The sequence below is a fragment of the Pan paniscus genome, chromosome 1, assembly GCF_029289425.2.
Source record: "Pan paniscus chromosome 1, NHGRI_mPanPan1-v2.0_pri, whole genome shotgun sequence".
NCBI lineage: Eukaryota > Metazoa > Chordata > Mammalia > Primates > Hominidae > Pan > Pan paniscus.
In genome coordinates this window covers 182,601,154-182,608,279 of record NC_073249.2, presented here as the reverse complement: position 1 = coordinate 182,608,279, position 7,126 = coordinate 182,601,154, and positions in this window count along the sequence as shown.

The following is a 7,126-nucleotide window of genomic DNA, read 5'->3' as shown; positions in this document are numbered from 1 at the left end:
TGGGCAGATCACCTGAGATCAGGAGTTCGAAACCAGTCTGGCCAACATGGTGAAACCCCGTCTCTATTAAAAATACAAAAATTAGCCAGGTGTGGCGGCACGCACCTGTAATCCCAGCTACTCAGGAGGCTGAGGCAGGAGATTTGCTTGAACCCAGGAGACAGAGGTTGCAGTGAGCCAAGATCACGCCACTACACTCCAGCCTGGGGCATGGAGCGAGACTCCGTCTCAAAAAAAAAAAAAAAAAGAAATATATTTGCTCAGCGTAGCCACCTTGGCAATAGTCTTGGATATGTATCCCTCTTGTTCTGTTTCCAACAGGTATCTACACCTCCTTTTTTTTTTTTTTTTTTTTTTTTTTTGAGACAGAGTCTTGCGCTGTCGCCCAGGCTGTGGTGCAGTGGCACAATCTTGGCTCACTGCAAGCTCCACCTCCTGGGTTAACGCCATTCTCTTGCCTCAGCCTCCAGGGTAGCTGGGACGACAGGCGCCCGCCACCACGCCCAGCTAATTTTTTGTATTTTCAGTAGAGACAGGGTTTCACCGTGTTAGCTAGGATGGTGTCGATCTCCTGACCTCGTGATCCACCCACCTCGGCCTCCCAAAGTGCTGGGATTACAGGCGTGAGCCATCGCGCCCGGCCTCTACACTTTCTTTCTCCTTCATCTCCAGACTATCTGTCCGGGTCTATTTGTACACTATTCACTTAGATTTTCCTCAGTGAGTGAGGGCTTCAGGTTTCTCTCTCGAGATTTTCTGGAGCACCGAGGACCCAGGCTGCCCCGCTTCCCTCAAGCCTTCCAGCACTCCCATTGTACTCACCTGAAAACCAGAACCTGCATAGCTGCCTCCAGCTGTGGCTGTTCTCAGTTTCACCAGCCAAGGTCTCCAATCTGAGTGGGCTCCTTCCTTTCGCAGGTGAGTACTTGCTGGTGATTTCTAAATTCAGCCTTTGGCTTCTCTGTGCCTCCTCCTTCACTGTTGATGATACTCCACAGGTCCTTCTGCAGTTTGGTTGCACCAGCTCATATTCTAAGGTTTGTGGGGGATATTTTGTCCCCTGGTTTATTGAAACAATCACTTGCATCTTTTTTTTCCCTTTCTTTCCTTGTTACTTTGCTTGGTGGGTTCTATGCCACATGGATCTGTCTCCCCAGCAGCTGAAAGCTAAAATTGTTTCACTGACTAGAGTTACCTTACTCAAGAATAGCCTCCTTCTCAGGATTGCTCACATCTGATGACTGGTTGACATGGGAAGATAAGGGCCTGGGCTCCTCATCACATCTGGGGACAATTGTGAAGGGTCAGTCTACCCATGGGATCAAGTAAGGCCTTATTGGGACTTCAGTCACTGTCACACTTCCCCCTTTGCCCAGTCATGCTTGTCTCTTTCCCTCCACAGGTGTTGATACTGAGAGTACGCCCTAATAAACTTTCACCACGCTGATCTGTTTCAGAGTCTGCTTCCAAGGAACTCAACTGGTGGCACTCTTCTTTTTTCCTTTTTTTATTTAGAATCTCATCCCCACAACAATTTTCTTTAAAGATCTCAGTTGGCTTTATTTGTCATTCTAGAATCAGGTAACACTTCATTTTATAAAATAGAAAAAGTCTTTCCGGTACTCAGTTTCCATGAGGGGACATGGAGGGATACAAGCAACTCCCCTATTCTCTCCAGCGTACTCTGGCCTTTCGCTCTAGAATAAGGTGTGTGTGCTCTTGCCTAGAGACGGGAGGAAAACATGTAACTTCAGGTCACCCCCTGCTAGGAAGACCCCCAGACAACTTTGTTTAGAACCCATCTCAGTGCTTTTGTTTGTTTGTTTGTTTGTTTTAAAAGAATAAGCTGGCCAGGTGCGGTGGCTCATGCCTGTAATCCCAGCACTTTGGGAGGCTGAGGTGGGAGGATCACTTGAGACCAGGAGTTTGAGACCGGCCTGGGTAACATAGTGAGACTCTGTTTCTATGGAAAAAAAAAAAAAAAATTAAATTAGCTGAGTGTGGTGGTGTACACCTGTAGTCCTGGCTGCTCAGGAGGCTGAGGCAGGAGGATTGCTTGAGCCCAAACATTCAAAATTGCAATGAGCTATGATGGCCCCACTCTATGCACCCTGGACAACAGAGCTAGACCCTTTCTCAAAAAGAAAAAGAAAAGAAAAAAGAACAAGCCTAGCTCATAGTGTACAGAACAAGGTAAGAGTGACAGGATTTCAAAACGTGCCTACAATTTCTGAGCGTGAGAAAGTAATCACAACCTCATCCCCATTTTTTTGGCAGCTGTTTGTGCCCACAGAATTTTTTTTTTTTTTTTAAGACGGAGTTTCGTTCTTGTTGCCCAGGCTGGAGTGCAAGGCCGTGATCTCGGCTCACCGCAACCTCCACCTCCCGGGTTCAAGCAATTCTCGTGCCTCAGCCTCCTAAGCAGCTGGGATAACAGGCGCGTGCCACCACACCCGGCTAATTTTGTATTTTTAGTAGAGACGAGGTTTCTCGATGTTGGTCAGGCTGGTCCCGAACTCCCAACCTCAGGTGATCCACCCGCCTCAGCCTCCCAAAGTGCTGGGATTATAGGTGTGAGCCACCACGCCCAGCCTATGCGCACAGGTTCTTAGCTGCATTTCAGGCACCCGTCTCGCGTCAGACCCCACTGCCACAGAAGCAAAAGCAGCTCTGGGTCCTAGGACTTCTTGGACAATTAAACATTCTTTCCTTCAATCAGAGGACAAGAGCAGTGTGAGTGCTTGGCAATGGCTTTGATAGGGAAAAGGAGGAAACACCCTTTTGATCAGCCTCAGTCTCTGGGTGAAAGGTGAAATTTCAATTTCCATCCTATGTGGAATATAAAATCAAAGTAGTCTTGTTTATAGAGAGGACACATGGCAAACCCTGGAAAAGTTTCTATTATATGAAGCTTTTATTCCCCTTGTCAAATCCTCTGTTCCATTTTTACACAAAACAGTTTTGAGGGATGGTGATGGTCCCTGCATTGTTTTTGTCTTTGATAGCAATGCCTTTAATATTTAGCCAGTTAATACGTTTGCTCTTAGTGTCTGAAAACAAAACCACACACAAAACTCTTTATCATGATTAGGAAATGTCCTTTTTCTCCTGTTTTACTTAGTGTTTTTACTAGAAATGGTTCTTGAATTTTCACTACTGCTGTAAAATATAATTGTGTGGTTTTAATTTTTTTTTTTTTTTTTTTTTTTTGAGACAGGGCCTGGCTCTGTCACCCAGGCTGGAGTATAATGGCACAATCTCAGCTCACTGCAGCTTCTGCCTCCTGGGCTCAAGTCATCCTCCCATCTCCGCCTCCCAATTAGCTGGGACTACAGGTGTATACCACCACGCCTGACTAATTTTTGTATTTTTTGTAGAGATGGATTTTCATCATGTTGCCCAGGCTGGTCTTGAACTCCTGGGCTCAGGAACTCCTCCCACCTCGGTTTCCCAAAGTGCTGGGATTAGAGGCGGGACCCACTGCACCCGGCCTGTGGTTTTCAATTTTATTTTATCGATGTGATTAATTAGATTGTTGGGCTTCCTAATGTTGAACTATTCCCAAGGGCTTCCAATAAATTCTATTTTCAGGTTTATTCTTAGGTGCTTAATAGTTTTTGTTGCTATGGTGAATGGGATCTTACTTTCGATTACATTTTCTAATTGGTTATTGCTGTTATATAGGAAAGCTATTGATTTTGTACATTGATCTTGTATGTGGTCACCTTGCTGAATCCTCTTATTAGTTCTAATGGTTTGTCAATTGATTTTTTTAGGTTTTTCTATATAAACGATAGTGTCATCTGCAAATAATCACAATTTGCCTCTTCTTTTCTAATGTTTATGCTTCTTAGTGCCTTCTTTCTCTTCTTGAATTAGAGAGAACATCTGGTACCATTCTGAACAGTAGTGGTAAAGGACATTCTCATCTTACTTCTAACTCCAGTTGGAAAGCTTCTATTGTTCCACCATTACCTATGGCATTTGCTGTAGGTTTTTTATCATTGTTTTATTAAAAACAAAACATGTATCAATTAAGCATTTTTCCCTAGTTTGCTAGGATATTTTTTCTTCTTTTATATTATTAATGTGCATTTAATTTATTCAGATAATTGGGTTTTTTATGTTTACATCATTAGTAAGTATATATATTCTAATGCTGAACCATCTTAGCAAAGCTGGGATAAATCCTCCTTAGACTTCATGAATTGTTCTTTGTTTTTTTTAGACAGAGTCTCGCTTTGTCACCCAGGTTGGAGTGCAGTGGTGCGATCTTGGCTCACTGCAACCTCTGCCTCCTGGGTTTGAGTGATTCTTCCGCCTTAGCCTCCTGAGTAGCTGCGATTACAGGCACACACCACCACGCCTGGCCAATTTTTGTATTTTTAGTAGAGATGAGTTTTCACCATGTTGGCCAGGCTGGTCTCAAATTCCTGACCTCAAGTGATCCACCTGCCTCGGCCCTCCAAAGTGCTGGGATTACAGAAATGAGCCATCGCACCTGGCTAAATTGTTCTTTTAATATACTGTTATATTTAATTTGTTGTTGTTGATTTTTGGGACAGGGTCTTGCTCTGTCACCCAGGCTGAGTGCAGTGGCACAATCACAGTGCACTGCAGCCTCCAATTCGTAGGCTGAAGTGATCCTCCTGCTTCAGCCTCCCAAGCAGCTGGGACTACAGATGTGTGCCATCGTACCAGGCTAAGTTTAAAAAAAAAGTTTTGTGGAGGTGGGCTCTTGCTATGTTGCCCAGGCTGGTCTCAAATGCCTGGCCTCAAGCAATCCTCCCTCCTCCCAAAGTGCTGGCCTTACAGGTATGAGCCACTGTGCCCAGCCATGCGAGATTTAATTTATTAACATTTTATTCAGGATTTTTGTTTTATTGTTCATAAATGAGATCTTTTTTTTTTCTGTTGTCTGGCTTTGGTTTCAGTATATACTAGTCAGTAAATTGTGTTGGGTGGCATCTTTTCTTACATTCTTTTCTTCTTTTTTTTTTTTGACAGGGTCTTACTTTGTTGCCCTTGAGTGCAGTGTCCATGTCCTGGGCTCAGGCAATCCTCCTGCCTCAGGCTTCTGAGTAGCTAGGACTACAGGTGCATATCACCATGCCCGGCTAATTTTTACTTTTTTTTTTTTTTGTAGAGACAGGGTCTTGCCATGTTGCCCAGGTTGGTCTTGAACCCCTGGCCTCAAGTGATTCTCCTGCCTCGGCCTCCCAAAGTGCTGGCAATCCATGTGTGAGCCACTGTGCCCAGCCCTTACTTTCTTAAATAATTTACATAAGATGAGAATTATATATTCTTCAAAGGCTCTCTTGATAGGCTCTGGTATTTATATTACGCTATTTTCATAAGTTGAGAACAATTTTAACTAATACGCTCTAGAGCTGGGGTCCCCAACCCTCAGGCCATGGACTGGTACCAGCACTTTGGTAGGCCGAGGCGGGCAGATCACTTGAGGTCAGGAGTTCGAGACCAGCCTGGCCAACACGGAGAAACTCCGTTTCTACTAAAAATACAAAAATTAGCTGGGTGTGGTGGCAGGCGTCTATAATCCCAGCTACTCGGGAGGCTGAGGCAGGAGAATTTCTTGAACCTGAGGTTGCAGTGAACCGAGATCGCGCCACTGGTCTCCAGCCTGGGCAATGAGCGAGACTCCATCTCAAATAAAATAAAATAAATAAATAAAATAAAGTTGACGTGAATTAACAATAATCTGTTACTTGAAGGTCAAATAGAACTCACCTACTTATAATTTTCAGCCTGTTACCTTTCAAAATTGTAGCTCATTCTTGTTTTTCTATGGTTATTGCTCTATCTGGTTCTCCAACTCTTTTTGGAACAATTTTGGCTACTTGTACTTCCTAGAAAATATAACTAAGAACTATGACTTGTAGCTGACACAGGAATTGGTATCAGAAAGGCATGGATTTGGTATTTAGGTTTGGGCAGTAAAAATCTAGCTGAACTTAAAGATAGCCCTTGGCTTGCAGAGAATAGATTATCACCTGCAATTGATTATTACCTGAATGACAGATTCCTTGAAGGCAAAACTTTGGGGGAACCAAGCAATTTTTCTCACAGAATTTGATGGGGGGTGGGGGCAGAGGGAATTTGTGAACTGTGCAGTGAAGAGAGGTTTCTTTTAACTATTCTGGTCAGACTGAAAAAAAAAAAAAAGAGCTCAATACCCTAAAATTCGGCTCAAGATAAGTCTCAAATCATTGACTTTCTATGTGTATGATAAAAATAATTTATCTCTTGCAGTCATGGAGCCGATTATAGCTGGAATTGAAATTCAAAATGTGATACCAATAATTGCTGTAGCACAATATGAGGGAAATTCACACACTGCCAGGTCTCTCATGTGAATGCTGGGGCACTGATCAGAAAAGAAGGCATTTAGATAACTCAGGCCATCCCAGATTCTACCCTCTTGAGCCTCTCTCTTGCCAGCAGAAATGGCTCCTCTTCCCCTGATGTGGCTAATGGATGACTTCTTAAAATCACTGTCAGCAGGAGGAAATAGAGGTGATAGTTCTGACACCTTCTGGTAAATCAAGAACGCACTAGGGTCAAAGCAACTTAGATTCACTGAGATAAAGTACAGTGGACCCTTGAACACACGGGTCTGAACTGTGCGTGTCCACTTATGCACGGGTTCTGCAGGGCCAACTGCAGGACTTGAGTATGCATGGATTTGGGTATACATGGGGGTCCTGGAGACAATCCCCCAGGTACACTGAAGAACAAACTACAAATCCCATGAAAACACATCTCAGTGATGTTTCTGGAGGTCTAGTGTTATAGGATATGTCACAATGTTCCCCCATGAGAACAAGTTGCTTCACCTTACAAACCCCAAACGTAAAAAGAGAAATACTACTATATACATAGTATTATGTAATACTAATACTATGAACCTGAGGTTGAAGTGAACCGAGATCGCGCCACTGGTCTCCAGCCTGGGCACTGAGCGAGACTCCATCTCAAATAAAATAAAATAACTAAATAAAATAAAGTTGACTCGAATTAACAATAATCTGTTACTTGAAGGTCAAATAGAACTCACCTATTTATAATTTTCAGCCTGTTACCTTTCAAAATTGTAGCTCATTCTTGT